Source organism: Acomys russatus, chromosome 23, assembly GCF_903995435.1.
Source record: "Acomys russatus chromosome 23, mAcoRus1.1, whole genome shotgun sequence".
Lineage (NCBI taxonomy): Eukaryota > Metazoa > Chordata > Mammalia > Rodentia > Muridae > Acomys > Acomys russatus.
In genome coordinates, this window is record NC_067159.1 from 13,286,864 (window position 1) to 13,306,297 (window position 19,434).

General features: G+C 38.7%; 1 pseudogene; it reads right to left on the reverse strand.

Moving 5' to 3' along the window:
- Positions 1-6,167: 6,167 nt before the first annotated feature.
- Positions 6,168-19,067, reverse strand: LOC127206158 (aladin-like; annotated as a pseudogene).
- Positions 19,068-19,434: the final 367 nt, after the last annotated feature.

Genomic DNA, 19,434 nt, shown 5'->3' on the forward strand with positions numbered 1-19,434 from the left:
AACAAGTTGTAGCACATGTCTGTGTCCTGGTTCCATCATGATCACTCTTTACCTACAAGTCTGCTATAAGAATTTAAGACATTTAAACTCACAACACACATGAATGCATGCACATATAACTCTGTTATCTAATATAAAGATCTGAATATTATTTTATTTATTGATATACTACATTCTGTTCATTATTGTATAAGTAATAGCCATTTGGGTTATTAATTTTCTTTATTTACAGCTATTGCCTTCTTTTTAAAATTTTTTTATTAATTTATTCTTGTTACATCTCAATGGTTATCCTTCTTACACTTACCTTTGTGCTCACTCACATTCTTACTTTTGAAGACTGTTTTCTCCATTGCCTTCATCACCATCATATAATAACCCTGAACATGCTAGAACTCATTTTTGACTAAATGTACCAGAAGCACAGAAAGCAGTGGACTAGGATTCTTTTCTTTTAAAACATTTATTTGTTTGTTATTCCTTTACGTCCCGGTCACAAGCATCTTCCTCCTCTCCTCCCAGTTCTACCCTCGCTCCTCTCCCTGCCCTACCTTCCTCTATTCCTCAGAAAAAGGTAGCATCCCCATACCCACCCATGCTAATTCATCAATTCGCATAAGGTCTATATGTGTCCTCATCCACTGTGGCCCAGTAAGGAGGCTTGCCACTGTGGATTGATCAAAATTTGGCATCAGAGTCCATATCAGACACAGCCTCCCTGCTCCCCTTACTAGAGCATCCACATGAAGCCTGAGCTGCCCATTGGCTACATCTGTGTAGGAGGCCTAGATCCAGTCCATACATGGCCCTTGGTTGGGCACAACAGATTTATTCATAAAATCCAGAATCTGGAAACAGCCTAGATATCCCTCAGCCAAAGAATGGATAAAGAAACTGTGGTACATTTACACAATGGAATACTACCCAGCTATTAAAGCAAAGAAATCATGAAATTTACAGGCAAGTGAATGGAGCTAGAAAAGATCATCTTGAGTGAGGTAGCCCAGACCCAGAAAAACACACATAGTATGTAGTTACTTATAAGTGGATTTTAGCCAGATAGTACAGGATAAACATTCTACAATGAATAGACCCAAAGAAGATAAATAACATGGAGGACCCAAGGAAAGATGCTCAAATATCACTCAGAAATGGAAATAGAAAAGACAAAGGTTGTGGGAGAGGAGAGGGAACAAGGTAGGAGAGGGTGCACAGCGAGATATGAATGTGGAGATCTGACCCAGGGATGGGGGCAGGAGGACAAAAGGACTGCAGAAAAAAGAGAAACTGTGGGAAGGGGTGTAGGAACCAGGCCCGACTGGGCTGCCTGCCTGTCTTGCTGTTTCATGTCCTGTTTCTAGCAGCTTCCATGTCTGTGTTTATCTTGGTTAGCTAGTCGTGTTTACTGCTCTGAGAACGTGCCCCTCCCTTCCTCGAGACATTTCCTTTTATGTGCGATTACCTCTGGAGGGATTTCACCTGAGAGGAGGATTCCTGTTTGGCTGCCTATAAGAAGGCTCTTTGGAACTCTGGGATAAAGAATCAAACTAAGGCACCAGCCAAGGACAATACAGGCAGTAAACTTTAAACCCCTACTCGGATCTAGCCAATGGTCAGAACAGTCTTCACACTTGAGTGGAGAGTGTGATATGCTTTTCTCACATACTCTGGTGCCTCACTTTTGACCATGTCCCCGGGAAGGGGAGACCTGGTGGCACTCAGAGGAAGGACAGCAGGTTACCAAGAAGAGACTTGATACCCTATGAGCATATACAGGGGGAGGTAATCCCCCTCAGGAACAGTCATAGGGGAGGGGAATAAGGGGAAAATGGGAGGGAGGGAAGAATGGGAGGATACAAGGGATGGGATAACCATTGAGATGTAGCAAGGATAAATTAATAAAACAGTTGAGTAGAGAGTGTGATATGACTTTCTCACGTACTCTGGTGCCTCACATTTGACCATGTCCCCTGGAGGGGGAGACCTGGTGGCACTCAGAGGAAGGACAGCAAGTAGCCAAGAAGAGACTTGATACCCTATGAGAATATACAGGGGGACGTAATCCCCCTCAGGAACAGTCATAGGGGAGGGGAATAATGGGAAAATGGGGGGGGGGAATGGGAGGATACAAGGGATGGGATAAACATTGAGATGTAACAAGAATAAATTTAAAAAAAAATGGGACAAAACTAACAACAACAAAAAAATAAATAAATAAAAATAAATTTAAAAAAAAACAATAATAAACCGCTGCTTTGGCTGCTGCTCTCTTAACATGAAGGACCCGCTGTGTTATTGTGTGTGTGTGTGTGTGTGTGTGTGTGTGTGTGTGTGTGTGTGTGTGTGTACGCGCACGCGCGCGAGTGTGTGCATGAGTTAAATCCGCAGCCCCGAGTCGAGTCAGAGTAGGCTTCCCAAGAGAAAATGACTGGGCACTCTGGTAGAAAATCTTAGTAGCAGGGGCCATAGTGTCTGAAGAGGACAGAATTCTTTGGCTAACTTTCCAACTTATTTTTTTCACCAGTGTTTGGTAACTACCATATCTTAATATATATTGCCTAATAAAATTTGATAAAAATTACCAAACTTTTATAAAAGTTAATTCAGGGAAGTAATTAACTCCACAAAGTTCAAGGATATGAAAATTAGAATTACTCTTAGAGGAAGCCTGGGGCTTTCAGCATTTTTGAGTCATGGGGTTTGAATGACAGAATATTTCCCGTCAGCCTGTGATTATAGATTTGCCATGTACATATTTAACATTGTAGAATATGAAAGCTGTGTGCATGGTGTCCAGTTATGAGAAAATGTCACATTTAAACTTAAAGAAATGAGCAGAAGACCATGGACAAACCTTCGATTAAAAGTTTCAGTGGAGAAATCTAGCTTTTCCCAATGTCCATTATAAACTGAGACCTGCTCTCTCAGCCCTTACCTGATGAAATGAGAAAATATAAGGCAATTGCATTATTAAATTAAGCAAACATAATAAGATCACTTAGCTATGCCAAAACATATAATGTATTCATCAGTTCTGTGTCCAAGGGATTTGAAATTTTTGCTCAAGTGTACTATTCCTGCCATGCCTAACTACTCTTAGCTCCATAACGAAGCCTTGAATGTATACATGTGTATGTTGGGACTAATTGGTATAATTAATGCAAGTGTAACAACTTTAGCTGGCTAATGTCTGAAGGGAACAGAAAAATAAGTAAATTCATGAAGTCAGTTTTAAATTAGCTTCAGACCCAAGATAATATATTTTCAAAAAAGAAATTCAGCTTTCAGTACGGCCGTGGTTGTAGTTCATACAGGAGCTTTCCTCACCCTGAGGAGTCCAGTTTAGCAAAGACATTTCATATAAACTATTAGCTGAGTAAAGCAGAAATCTTCGGTTAAATGAAACTCTGATAATATAAGGTAAACTGAAAATATAATTACAGAAATACATTCACGCATTATGTTTCCCTCCCGCTGTGAAAGCATTGAATTCACTTTTATTTCTTCTTCTTTTTTTTTTTTTTTTATGTTCTACCTGAGTCCAGAGTTGTACAGCTATTTATAGAAATGTTCAGTAATTATAAAAATACTTGTAAAGGAACTATGAAGAAAGTTACAGATGGTTTAAAAATTAGTATCTTTGTACTTGTATTCAGTAAACTTGAATATTACAATAAAGTCTGTTAAAAACACATACTACGGTATAGTCATGAAAGTATGTCTTTTCCTCTATTGCCTTGCCATGCAGCCCAAAATGAAAGAGGGATTCTTACCAAGGCATGTAGGTCATGTAAAGTGCCACATAGTTCTGTGTGTTTAAAAGGATTCAAAAGACCGAAGCTGGCAAAAGAAATTGTATTTATTTACAATTAGGTCAAACCAGTGAGAAAAACGGACTCCTTGTTTCTCTGTTTCTTTTTGTAGCCAGTGTTACAACTTTATATATATATATATATATATATATATATATATATATATATATATATATATAAAATAAGAAACAAAGCAAGGAGGTATGTATATGTTCATTTATCAGAACTTCTCGAACCTCTTCCCAGATGTAAGCTTCCTACTCCAGCTGGCACCGGGATTCAGCCTTTCTTCCCTTGTTTTGATATATTGGGTTCTTGAAGATTTTCTTTCACGTATTCATTTACTTAGTTTTGCTAGTTATTTTAATGTTTATACTTTTTCCTTTTGATAACTTCATATATGAGCCATGTGTCTACATTACTACCACTCTTATGCTCTCCCTCCCAAATTTATGGTCGCTTGGTTAAATTATTATCAACACATGTATATGGATACTACTGAGTCCATTCACCATGGGTATTATACACATGTGTTCAGGGCTGGCCACTTGGGATGGGTGTCCTATATGGAAGTTTCTCCCTGGAAGACTAATTTATTTATTTCAGCAACTTTTAATCACTTGGAGCTCTTCATGTAAGGGTGGAACTGTATGTAATCTAACCTGTTCACACTGGACTGTGAACTGGTGTTATCATTATGTTGGTCTTGTTCCAGTAGCCATATTGTTGAGACTTCGTGGATATATTTTTTTCCTGTTATATTTAAAGCATCCTGTCTAGCAACAGGCATCCTACAACTCTGACTTTTACAGTCTTTCTGTGCCTTCTTTCACGATGGTCCCTGAGCCTTAAAGTGGAAAGGTTGCATTTGTAAGTGTATCAGTAGTTTGGCTTGGGCATACCAGAGACCTTTATTATTTGAATTTTCACCAGTTGTGGATATCTTTAATAATCTCTATCTGCAAAAAAGTTTCTTTGATGAAGGACTAGAACTGCCCATCATAAATATTTAGAAAGCAGTTAGAAATTATGTTGGTTTAGGAAAATGGAAGTAGTAGGTTGTTCTCTCATGTCTGTGACTTCCCGATCTATTAATACCAAGCATGAAATCCTTCGTATTGAGTGAAGCTGAAGTATAATTATATAGCTGTTGGTTGCACAAAAAAAGTCCCACTATTGTACATGTAGATATCTTGCCAGATTGTTCATTATTTGGTTGGCTCCTAAGGAAAATTTTAATTCTTCGTAGTTCATTGTTTAATTAGTGTGCTATCCAAAGAGAGGCTCTCAAAGAGTTTTCTTAAACTGTGTTTTTCATTTCTTTCCTATCTATGATGGTTATAGAGTGTTCGTAGGAATAGATTCTTAAGACCATATCGGATTTCCCCCACTCCAACACACAAATTACACCTGAGTCCATCATATGAACATGAGTAGATGGTTTTCCTTCTAATCCAGCTACCTGGTAAACCAAAAGCACATTTGTTTTTGATTATTTATGTTACAAAAATAAGATAGATAAAACTGTAAGCAAGAAACCAGTTTTTTTTTTGTTGTTGTTGTTGACCATCAGCTTTGTATATTTACCAGGTTGTTCCTTTTGGAATCTACAAAAGCATGTGCTGGTATTGTGTTCATATTGAAGCTAATATAAAACCTTGTAACCTGGTGTTCTCACTAGACATGTTAATCTATCTTTCTCTACATGAATCTGTAAGATTTATCTGAACATCAATCACTCTCAATAGGATGCTTGGGAAAACAATCACCGAGTAGAAGATGGGAGAGCAATAATTAATATGCAGTATTAAATCTATCAAAAAGATATTGGAAAAGAACACTCAGTCACCACACTGGGTTTAATTTGTTTAGAGAGATAGCCTTCACACCTGAGTCATAGGCACAGCTTGGCATTCTTTCAATTAAACCCATGCTTGTTGGAAGCAATGAGGGCTTTGAGGACAAGACCAGGGCACATGCTAATGAAATTCCCCGCAGAACAAGGGCATTAAGTAGACAGACTTGCAAAGGAAGAATCACACAATCCATTTTAAATTCCTCAATAAGCAAACATTTAAAGCTTTATTGTACATTAGATATTCCACACAGAACCAGTAGCTGTTTCAGATCACCATGCTACAGTCATATTATTGAAAAATATAATTAAAACATGAAAAGTCTTATTCAATTGTAGACTTGCTGTTAATGTAGCTTGTTCTACCAAATCTCAGTTTAGAATTGCTCATGCTAAAACGACACATATATTAAAGGACTGTGAAATAATTTGATATCTTCTAAGGCTATAGTATTTTAAGACTAATTTATCATTTTTCGGAGCGCCATAAAAAACTTTATTTACAAGTGGGAATGAGCGGAGTGGGGTTGAGTAGGTGGTAGTCCTGGAAGAGGGTCCCAAGGGGCCGAGGGGGGTGATGTCTCAGTAAATAGTGGCACTTTATGGATAGAGCCTCCACCTCCAGCTGGGGGTCCTGGACCCAGCCAAGAGCTGGGCTAAAGCATGGAAACTGTGCATTAGCAAAGTACAGAGGAATGTTGGTGATTCACCCTGTTGACTAGCACGCATGGAGGAAGGCCACTTTGCTGAAGGAAGGATGGAAAGTGATGAGCTGAGCCTGGGCTTCTGGTTCCCCTTGAATAATTCCACAGGGAAGTAACTCAAACATAAGACTGTTTCAAATTCTAAGAAGGAGGATGGCAGGATTCCTATCCTGTACATGTGGATTTCCTTTCATGAGCACAGGCAGACGTTCACCACTGGGGTCCCAAACCCTGGAGTGAGTGGGCCTCTCCTCTCCATCTAGGGTCTGTATTGTTGTCTCAGAAAGATCAGCTAAGATTGTTGATGACTTTGCACCACCAACCTGTCCCTTCTCTGTTCCACATCATTCTGCGAATGGCAGGGAGTAAATCAGGGCTTTCTCCAGTACAGTGAACAGCATCTGGACTCCAGCAGCCAGTCTGACAGTGCTGTCAGAGAGTTGGCAGCCTCTCACAAGTGCACATCTGGGTCTCCCAGACTTGAAAGGCCACTGAGTAAGTAGCCAGGACTTTGCTGCCATCTGGGGACCACAGGAAGTTGGTAACCCCTCCTCCTCGGAACCAAGGAAGGGGGTCACAGATTTCTGTGGCAATATCCCATATCAGAATAGCAGCATCTACAGGTGAAGCTAAGAACAGCTGTCCAGCCATTGGGAGCCCAAGCCAAGTTGGTGACTGGTGTGTGCCCAGGGTGAGACAACACCTGGGTGCAGCCATAGGAGGGCTTCACAGATAAGGAGATAGGATCCAGGGTCCAGATGAGAATCCAGTTCTGGCAGGCCACAGACAAGATGGAGGCACAGAAGGGCTTCTAGGCTAGAGTTGCCAAGTTTTGCTGTAGAGGATGCTTCAGTGAAGCAACTATAGCACTGTCGGCATAACACCCAGAAATGGAATTGTCCAGCAGGGCAAATGCAAACTTGATGGTGATAGGGTGCCAAGAAAAGACCTGCAAGCAGCAGCTAGACCAATTTGTTACTTGGGCAAATACAGCAATCAGGTCTTCACTCCTGAGAGATAGGTGTGGGAACAAGGAGCCATGGAGGGAAGAGGCCCCTGGACAGACAGCTAGGGCCCAGCTGGAGGCTGCTCTTATCCATTCAAACACTTCTTCCTCTGAATTTGCAATGTCATTCAGCACTCCAAAAAGGTCCACATCACATCAAACATTGATGCACCTCTTCCACACTTGCTCCCTGTGATGGATGAAAGCAGTTCTTGTACCATGGTCCAGCCTCCCAGGAGCTTTCAGGGGATCCTTAGTCAGGTGGAGGACAGGAAGATTGATCCACTGGCCCAGGAATCGGGAAGATGGCTCTCATACTTCTTGCTGGTACCCAGCTCTTTATTGCACTCATGCAGGGTGACCTGACCCTCATGGACAACCCCAGGGAGCACATCTTGCCAGTCAAGAGGGTTTCTGGAATCGATCTTCAAACTCTGGGGCTAGATTCATCCTAATTTATCTTTTTTATCCACTTAGAAGAAAACCACAGCAAACATGCTTCAAATATTGTACTGATGTTTTAAAATACTCTCCAAGAAGCAAATTTCTATCTGGGCATCTGATGAACTTTAGATAAAAACTTCTGACATGTGACAGTTGAAAATAGAAATAGAATTTCAGTTTCTGCCAAAATAGTAGAAAACAATCTTCTGTTATCTCTCCCTTTTTTTTGGGGGGGGGGGCTATTATTGCTTGGTCTGATGCACTAAATACTGTTAATGTGATCGAATTCTGTGGGTAAATGAAATATGTGTTAAATTGCACTAAGAATGTACTATACCATTTGACTCTTTCTGCTTCTGGGTTAACTCACTCATTATGATAATTTTTAATTCAATCCAACCCTATGAACATATACAGGAGGAGGAGGTCCCCCTCAGTCACAGTCATAGGGGAGAGGAGTAAGGGGAAAATGGGAGGGAGGGAGCAATGGGAGGATACAAGGGATGGGATAATAATTGAGATGTAATATGAATAAATTAATAAAATATATATTTTTAAAATGTACTATATATTAGATGCAGGCTTATTCTCTAGAGATATCAAAATACTGTATTGAGGAATCTCTATTTTTAATGCTATTGTTGTTGAATTGAGATTTATGAATGCACCAACATAGCTAATACTGAGGAAGAAGACTGTGGAGTGTCATTGGGGCACAAAGCACATCAGGGTAGTTTCTTTTCTACCTGTTCCTGGGAGGAGTTTGGGAGGACCCAGGACAGGGGTCTTGGAGAACAAAGAGGAGCCAGCAAAGAAAGAAAGGGAAGGAAAACACAAAAATGATCAGTTTGGAGAAATGGTAATAGTTTATGGAAGACAAGGTATATTGCAGACAAATCTGTTTAAGATTATGAAACAATGGACAGTTGGATGCAGGTTGTGTTGACAAAGCCTGTATGCTTCTTCAGCCTGCAAAACAATAAACAAACAAATAAAGCATGGATGTATTCTTTTTTATTTTATTTTATTAATTTATTCAGATTACAACTAAATTATTATCCCATTACTTGTATCCTCCCATTCCTCCCTCCCTCCCATTTTCATCTCATTCCCCTCCCCTAGGTCTATGGCCAAGGGGGACCTCCTCCTCCACTATATGGTCATAGGCTATCAAGTCTCATCTTGGTAGCCTGCTTATTCTTCCTTTGAGTGCCCTCAGGTCTCCCCACCCAGAGGGGGTGGTCAAATATGGGGCATCAGAGTTCATGTCAGAGTCTATCCTCGCTCCCCCCATAACCGTGGAGAATGACATGGACATATTCCTTAATGGCAGCAATCTACTCGACCTTTTGATCAGAGAATAATCATACTGGCACTTTAGAAGCTGAAGGTAAGGATGAATTTAAGTATTGTTTCAACTTCTTTTTGCTAGTTGTGGAAATCATTTTCCAATGGAAAGAAGAGGAGAAATTTATGGTTCTGTAGACCTATTTCCCCACAACTTGTTGTTTTACTCTCTGTTGCCTGTGTGGGGCCTGTTCTATACAGGTGCCTCACAATGCTGCTGTCATACTCTCGCCAGCATGGAAGACTGTAGCCCTCAAACTCTGAGTAAACAAACCCTTCATGCTTTAAACTGCTTCTTGTCAGACATTTGGTCATAGCCATGAGAACGATAACTAATAAAATAATCCATTGTTAATTTATTATAATAGGAATAATTTTGTCCTTTATGCTATTATTAAGTTATTTCATCTTAGACTGGGTGATTCTGTGTGCCTTTTTGTAAAAATTCATTTTGCAAATATAATCCCCAATGCTGATATTTGCTGGCAGTGAGTGTTGACAGGTTAGATGACTGGGTTATTAGAATCTACCCTTATGAACTGAGTTAATGCCCTGATATCAGAGGGCCCAGAGTTTTCTCATTCCTTTTGCTCTGTGAAATTATACAGAGAAGAATGCCCTCAAGTATGTCTGAAGCTGTCTTGTCTTCTTGTTGGAACCGTAAACTCTTCAGAACAGGAGAAAAGAATTTCTATTGTTTGTAAGCCACCCAGTTAATGACATCGTGTCCTACCTCTCTGACCAAATGAAAAAAAAAAAATACCATCAATACATCTATAATCCAAGAATTTGGGAAGTAAAGGCATGAGGGCTGAAGTTCAAGGCCAGAGTGTGTTACATAATAAGACCTCATCTCAAAAAGCAAAAGACAGTGAGAACTAGAAAAAAAAGTTAGCCTGGCTTCTGACTTCTGTGCACATACAACTAATATTTCTTGAGGTAATTAGAACTAAATTTCAGTTATAAAATGGTTATTGAACAGTATTGCTAGGTTAACTTCAAGAAAGACAGAAATAAACTATATATATATATATATATATATATATATATATATATATATATATATATATATATATATATATATAAAATACAATTCATACTGAGGATAATTTTGTGTCTACCTATCCCTGGCTACACTTAAAACAAAATTCTGGCAGCAAACTAGCATAGGTAAAACATCCTTCACTTCCTTGGACCCATTGATCTCACCAGTTCACTTTGAGGTTCTTCAAAGATTGAACTGTTCCCTGCACTCATGCTGGGAGACAAAGTGTCACTGATTGATGTGTTGTGCAGTGTTCCATCAGACCATGGGACGTTTTAGGGCAGCAAGTCAAGAGGGAGAGAGCCAAGTAACGCTTAGGAACATAAATCAGAAGAGATATGCTGATCAAGGGAAGTTTCCTGAAGCTGGTGGTTAGACAACCAGGGAACATAGGCCTGCTTGTCTTCTCCCTTAGGTTTGCTCAGCCTGTTTTATTATACATTCAAAAATGAGACAAGTATTTCTATTCTGTTGACTCTGCACAGAACCTCTCCCCATGTCACTATGAGTGCCTGGCTGGTGTTTGTTGGCTTAGATAGTTCTCTGTCACCACTTTCCACCATCAGATACATTTTATATGAATCTACTCCAGCCAATGTTTCTCATTTCTCACCAAAAGGCTGTGAAGCATCACTTAAGCACATGTACACTGTGCTGTGGGCTGTCCTAATCTAGAATGCATTTTGGTGTCTTTCCTTTTTAAACACTCACATTTGTTCTGAGATATTAGCAAGCAGATGGGAGCAGAGAGCATTAGATGAAAAAACAAAACAAAACAAAAAAAACAGAAGGTATCTGCTCACAGTGCTGTGAGAGACCGAGGAGAAACTGCATTTTCAGTGTAGGTAACAGGCAAGTGATTATGAGCTGGTGTTGGTGGAACTCCTGCATTTAAGGCTGTTCACCTAGACTCGCAGAACCCACTTTGAAAAATCAGATGGCTGAGGTATTAGGCTGTGATATGTTACCCTTTCTTTTCAGTGTCTCACCGGATTTCATTGCTTCTTTTTCAGTTACTCATCCCTCCTAATTTGTGTCTATCCATTTTGTTCTGATTGTATCACCAAACCCTGTCATTCCTCCACCTGTCATTCTTTGCTTGCTCCTCATTTGTTCTTCACACATTTACATGTAGGACTGACAGAGGAATCTACCTTTGGTGTTGTTCTAGGTTTTAATAATAAACACCATAACCAAAAGGAACTTGGGTAAGGAAAATACTGGTAACAGTCCATAATTAGGAGAAGCCGAGATAGGGAGGAACTCAAGGCAGAAACCTGGAAACAGAGACCACAGGAGAGTACTGTTTACTTGCCTTCTGCCTTTGCCTTGCTCACCCTGCTTTGTTATACAACTAAGGACCATTGGCACTTGGCTGACACTTCCCACATTGCTCAGAGCTCTCCTGCATCAATCAGAAAACAAGAGAGTACCCTCACAGACATGCCCACAATCAGTCCAATGGACATGGTTACTCAACTGAGATTTGTGGAAAAACGCCTTGTGTGGATGGAGCAGTTGTCAATAAAGTGTAGTTTGGTCAATCAGCTGGGCAAAAGGATAGGAAATAGAAGGCGGGGCTTCCAAGGGAGTTTGGAAGAGCCAATTGCTGGACAGGTGGGGAGAGAAGCTGCCCTAGAAAGATCAGATTGACAAGTGATTGGTATATATATAGGTTTTGAGGACATAGGATTAGAGTAGTTTATTTTGGTTTACCAATAGATTAGTAGTAATTTAGATTCTGCCCAGTGTAGGACTTGTAGCTTTAAAATATGCTACAGTCTAACTGGTTCAGTTATTGGCATTGTAGGCCATACAGATAAGACAATTGCAACTGATATTCCCTCCTCTGAGGTATGTCTAGATTTGTAGTTGACAGAAACTAACCAGCATATTTCTTTTATAGGCTTGCTTTGCCATGCATTCATGTTGTACCATCTGCCTGTGTGATTTCCATAGCTTAGTTATTCTATTTGTAGGGCTTGTTTTAAGTGGGTTCATATTCACTGAATCAACTGCAGCCTCCATGCATTTACCAGTTTCTATAAACACAAAATTAAATATGTTGTACTTTTTACACTCATTGTTTATCAATATATGATTATTCACATTGGATTATAAACTAAAAATCTCTATGCTGTTCTCAAATTTCTCTTTATCCTACTTGCACCATGTTACTCAAACAAACAAACAAACAAAAAACAAAAACAAAAACAAAACCCTTTAAGTCTGCCTCTGTATTTTTTAAAATTTATATATTCACTTATTTTATATCCTGACTGTAGCCCCCTCCCTCCTCTGCTCCCAGTCCTATTCTCCCTCCCTCTTCTACCTGCCCCTCTTCCCTACTCCTCAGGTAAGGAGAGCACCCCTCTGGACCAACCCACAACATCACATTAAGTTGCATCATGACTGACCCTATTTTCTTCCCCTGAGGCCTAGCAAGGCAGCCCCTCCAAGAATAAGTGATCAAAAAGCAAGCAACAGAGTCCATGGCAGAGACAACCCTTCTTCCTTTTTTGGGTTACTCAAATGAAGACCAAGCTGTCTATCAGCTATGTAAGTGTAAAGAGCCTAGGTAGAGTCCGTGAACGCTCTTTGGTTGGTGCATCAGTTTCTGAAGACCCCCGGCCCAGGTAAGTTGGCTTTGTTGGACTTCCTGTGGAGCTCCTACCTGCACCAGGTTTTTTTTATTCTTCTTGCCACTCTTCCACAAGATTTCTTGTGCTCTGACCAATGTTTCACTGTGAGTCTCATCATCTGTTTGCATCCATGGATGCATGGAGTCACTCAGAGGACAGTCACGCTAGGCTCCTGTCTGCAAGCATAGCAAAATGGCGTTAATAGTGTGAGGGGTTGGTTCTTTCCCATGGGTTGTGCCAGGCATTAGATGGGCATTCACTCAATATCTGCTCTATCTTTATCCCTACACATCTTCTAGGTGGGGTAAATTTTGAATCAAATTTTTGTGGGTCGGTTGGTATTCCCCTCCTTCCACTAAGAGTCCTGTCTTGGTAGAGGGAGGCCTTTTCAGACTCCATGACCCCTAATACTAGGAGTTTCATGTAGAGTCACTTCAACATTTTAACCAGTGTTATCTTGTTCAATTATTGCCTCATTCCCACCCTTTTTTTTTTTCACTTTTAATTTTGATTCTGTGATATAGAATTTTTTATTTTATTTTTTGCTTTTCCTTTTCTTTTTACAGGTATATATTAACTGTACCTGTTCTAGGTATTTATAAGGGCAATTTCATTCTAAAATCTCTCACACTTGAGATTATTCTTAACCTCACTTGAAGATATTTCCTGTCTTTCTTCATAAAACAGTAACACATAGACTAACACCAGCAAAAATCCTGATCATTTCCTTGTTCCATATTAAATTTCATTGTCCTACTTCCAGCACCTCTTCAATTTTGTTCTTGTTGTTGTTTTTAAAAATTCCTTGGCTTACACTAAAAATCTAGAACATTTTCTACTTCATGTTATTTTATGTATGCCTATGTATGATTGAAGATAATTATCTCTTCTTTCTTTTTGCGAAAAAAAAATGAAGATATGTCAGTGGTAAAGCTTCTACAGATATTTAATTGGCACAGACACATTACCTTGTTTGCAGCATTTTTAAGAGCTGTTTTAGGCTGCAAGCTGTAACCTTCGAAAATGTTGACCCTTGCTGTAGGAAGTCTTATGTTCTAGGCTATCTTTGGATTGACTACAGGAGAAATAGGGAAGTTCTTACAGGGAACTACCCAGAGGATTAAGGAAGTTCTTACAGGGGGCGTGATTGTATTCTTGCCTGGGGGCTAGGGAAAGTGGGATTACAATAGATTCTGTTGACTTTGCTGTATAAAGCCTTCCTCATCTGCATTTAAATAGAGTCTTGATAAAAAAAAAAGTTGTCAACAGCAAATTGAACTTCCACATCTTACTCATGTCATGTTTTTATGTTCAATCTCAATGACGTGAATGGAGGCCAGCACTACAGAGTATCCATAATTCCTTTATGTTGTTGTTGTTTGTTTCTAGTTACTCCCAGCTTCCTCAGTATTATCTATTGCTATCCCACCCATTCTCATGTCAATGGTGAGGAGATTTCAATAAGGAGCATCAATGGAGGGGAAATTGATACTCCATTTACAGTCTTGATAAAGAGGCATAGCTAGGCAATTATAGCAAAGGAGAGGAGAGGCAGTCAACCATGGTGACATTTTAAACCTGCCTCTCCTCCATGTCTGTCAGTGTCACCTAGCCACTTCTATGGAAAAAAGTTACTCTTCTCTCACTAAGATTAAAACTCAAACCAAACCAATAAAGATAGCATAATTTATTCTCTCTCTTACTTCTCCTCTTTCTTCTCTCTACCTCCTCTCTCTCTCCCCGCCCCTCTTTCTCTTCCTCTTCTGTTCTTCTTACTGTCCCTATCTCTGTCTCTGTCTCTCTGTCTGGGGTACCCCTCTCCCTTTCCTTCTTTCCTCATGCTTATTTAATAAACTCCTCTAAAATATAAAAAATAGCATAATTTATGAAAAGAAAAAGTTATTGGTTTTTCTTCAACTTACAAATTTCATTCCCTGTTTCACAGTCTATATTGTCTTTTGGGAATGGAAACAAAAGTTCTTGTAATCGGTCAATAATCAGAATACATTAGCTCCATTTTTTTTTTTCTGTCTTGCAAAAAAAGAGGACAATTGATTTGCATGGGGTTTCAGGATATATCGAGACCATTTGACTCAGAATGTATGTTGAAATGTGCTACTTTATAGGGTGGTAAGATATTTTGTGTTTTATCAGAATATACATTATAAGTTAAGGAATACATTTAGAATAAGAAACATCTTTTAAAACAGAGTATTAAAGGAATCATATTACGGGTGTTATATGAACTCAATTGAAATCTCCATTATAGCACATGAAAGTACTGACTGAGTGAGAGAAGTCTGACCACTATAGCCTTACATCCTTGAATCCTAGCTGGAATCTTAAAATAAAAAAAATCACCACATCTTAGTAATCATTCTGAAAAATTTCCCAGTAAGTATTATTATCATTTGCTCCTTAGTTTCCTTTATCAAGTTATTAGAAACAGAAAAGACACATCTGCCTCCAATGTACTTTTTAATACTCAACTTCCACCAAACAATCTAATTAAAGCAGAGATATACTGCATAGGAAATTATTTTCCCCATGCCCATGTGCTGCCCATGCCAAGTGTAGAGCCACAGCACCCTACAGTGCACAGAAGTGCAGCAGTACCCCTTTCCCTGTCATGTAAAGGTGAGTGAGCACAGGAAGAACTTTCCTAAGAATTTCTCTTTGGATGGATCTAATTTAAAGTTTGTCAACAAGAAGTGCTAGCAAAAGATTTGGAAGACTTAAGAGAAGGCAAAGATTCTTCTCCAAGTAGATGTCCAGTCAGTTATGTAGGAACATTCAAGATTTGGAATGGTTTCCTGGCAGGTTTTCAAATTCCCCTGTACCTATACAGAACTGAATAGCTCTTTGTCTACTTCTGATTCCAGTTTTTCCATTGGCTACATAAGAAGAATTCCTGTACTAAACATTTCACAACTGGTTGACTTAGAACTTCTTAAAACATAATGATTATTTTTATACATGTATGCATATATGCAATGGTCATATTTACATACATTTACATATATGCGATAATTATAATCAGAAGGAAAAAGGTAGTCAATTTTTGAGGTGGTGTTGGGGGACTACAAGGGGAGACATGAGAAAAGGGGTAATTGGAAAGTTCAGATGAAGAAAGTCGGTCATTTAATTAATTAGTTAATTAAATATTAAATGTAAAATTAAGAATTGTGGACACCTAAAAGTTTTACCTAGCATCCTGTTCCCTTACAACCTTATGTTTATAGTAACTACTTATGATTGAAGTCTTATGATACAGCCGACCTTTCAAAAAACCATGATTTTTTTTTCTGTCAACATTAGAGATTATCTTTTTCCTCTCCTTACTTTCTTCTTTCCAGCATTACTTCATTCTTTTCATTTCTTTCTTCTTCCCTTTTCCTTTTCCCTCTTCTGTCTGTTTGTGTTTATATATCACCTCTTCTTTTCTTTCTCCTGTCTCCTGCCAATGGGCCTTCCTTCTCTTTCTTTTCCTTCCTTCCTCTTTTCCTCCATCTTTCCCTCCACTCTCCTTCCCTCCCTGTCTTCCAATTTTCCTTCTTCAAATACTTATTGAGCACACTGCGCACTGATCTTGTTTATCTACTAATCATTTATATATAATAACCTACCCAAAAATCATCACTGTAAAATATTAGCTGTTTATTATACCTGTTTTGGGGGCAGGGCACTGAAAAGTTAACTTGTCCCTCTCACAATTAATTAAGGCACCTCTGGGATGACTCAGATGTTTGAGTCATCTGGATATTTCCTTGTTCACATGTCCCATCGCTGGAACACTGTCTATATGTTTGAATTATCTGATAGATGACAGTTGAGAAGATATATGCAGACTGACTTGACTTTGTGCTGAGGAAAGGTTAAAGAATTCTAGAACCATCTTTAAAATCACAGATATAAACAAGATTGGTGGATGAAAATGATACGTATGTCCTAAGTAGGTGGATCAAAGAATAAAGTATGTATACCTGAATTTTAGTGCCTGATGCCCACATAAAAGCAAACATCATGATACACTATAACCTAGGGCAGATTAGAAAGAAGCAATAGGTTCTCTGGTGCTTCAGGTCTGTTACTCTACTCAAAGCAGTGAGTTCCAGGTTTATTGAGAGTCCTTGTCTCAATGCTCTCTATAAAGATTTTGTTACCATGAATTAGAAAACATTTTATTACCCTTTGCAACAAGTTATTCATTATCAAATTGATCATGTTTAAACTTGCATTGTGTGGATAGCTGCAGAACTGAAACTCTTTTGACTAAATACTGAGAACACTGCAAAACCAATGTACTTAATTCTTCATGAAGAGTTCATGACTTTCTTGCAGTTACTTGCAAACAGAGATGTAATTTTGCTACACAGCTGTGGATGAAGAGTCTTCTTTTATATATCTAAGAGTATTTTGTGTGCATGTATGTATGCGAACTATGTGTATATCTGGTACCTATGGAGACCAAAAGAGTTTATTAAACCTGAATCATTTCCAAAAGAACTATTATATCTCACAAAATGACATATAACTTATAGGATGTCATGTGGTGAGTTTCCATCATGAAAAATAACTTGGCTTTTTCATGAGAACACCTCCATTCTCAGTCCTATAGATTTTTGGACAGTACTATATACATATTAAAGTCTTTTGATAACTAGTATATCTCAGATGTTATACAGTTTATTACAAATTCAGTTTAGTAGCATATACTGAACCCTTCTTATGATGATAATAGTGAGGTTGACAGACATGGGTCCTCTTATTCTCAATCAGATGATGTGTAGGAGAGGGGCAATTAAGAAAACCTGGAATTATTTTCTATTAAGTTAGTAAAGTTCACAGTACAGTAAGAACAAAAGTGATGGTGATCAGTAGCCTAAATAAAGAAGGAAAACATGCCTAGAACTAGAAAGCAGCAAAGCTAAGGTTGGGAGGAGAGTTAGGAGTCAGCTATGTGACATGAAATTGAACAAAGTGTTCTGTGAAGAGCTGAATAACTTTTATCATGAACAAAATGGAGCTGAGGACTCATGAAACTATTGAGTTCTGTAGGAAACAGGAAAACAGTATTTGGTACCAAGAAATAAGAACTTGGAAGGACTCAATATACACTTAAAGGCAGGCATTTTCCTCTTATTCCCCTCCCCTATGACTGTTCCTGAGGGGGATTACCTCCCCCTGTATATGCTCATAGAGTATCAAGTCTCTTCTTGGCTACCTGCTGTCCTTCCTCTGAGTGCCACCAGGTCTCCCCCTCCAGGGGACATGGTCAAATGTGAGGCACCAGAGTACGTGAGAAAGTCATATCCCACTCTCCACTCAACTGTGGAGAATGTTCTGACCATTGGCTAGATATGTATTGAGGAAACTATGTATGACGTCTATATATACAGTATAAATTGGGGTAACTAATTTTTCTAATACAAACTTAACCTTTCAAAATCTTGTATTTAATCGATCTACACATTATGTAAAGGAGAAATTAACCCGTAAAGCATACTGTCAAGCATTAGAGAGAACATTGGTTTGTTCTCTAATTCCAGTAAAGTGCACTTGGGAGAACTGAAATGAAAGCATTTAGGAAGGTGGATGATAATGGAAGGATTTTGGCAGTGTGATCGGGAAAGCACTGAAGCGAAGCTAAAGAAAAGATTCAGCTGCTTCCTAGCATGAGAAAATAGATAGTCATCAAAAGTTGAGTTTCAAGCCCCTGGCAACGGAATCCCTGAATCTAACAAACGTGCTTTTAAGTTGTAAACACTTGACCTTGAATGATAACAATCAGTTAAAGCAAATTAAAATTATCATTTTGATGGCCAACCAAAACTATGAGAGAAATATACTTTAATTTATATAATGGAATTTAGCTGTTTTTTTTTTTGGTAGTAGATTAAAGTTCATAATACGAATTAAAAATAAACACAAAATAAAACAAAACTCTTTTAAAATAAAAGTAAAAGGTCAGTGTAGGCACACACACACACACACACACACACACACACACACACACACACACACACTCACACTCACACTCACAATCATATACCAGTATACTTCTGTAGAAGTTGATCTTGACTTTTAACTCTTGACTAACACTGTAAATATAGCAGGGTCCTTATGAGTGATATTATAAAGTTAGAGTATTAAAAGGAACTTTTTCACATTCTAGAAAACCTTACCAATATGTTCTTGTGATTGGTCCTCATGGTGCTAATACTGTGGAATATTTTGTTTAGAAAATAATACCAAAATGAAATTCATTTTGCAAGTTTTAAAAGTAGCTTATGTGGAAACTCCTCCTAAACTTAATGTTCTTAGGGAGAAAAATCTCTTGGTGTTCTCAAGAACGGCCTTTGTACAGGAAGAGGAAATGAGCAAGTGTCAGGAGTGTTATAATCAGATATGGTTTTTGAAAGAAAAAAAAATAACCAGACGAAAGCCCTTATCCTCAAGAAATAATGACCGCTATCCCTGCCTGGGCTCATGCCTGGAAGGAAGCCTTCAGATAATGAGCTGTACTCCAGAAGTATCTGCTCCGTTGTGTCAACGAGGCAGGTGACAAGATCGCCTTTA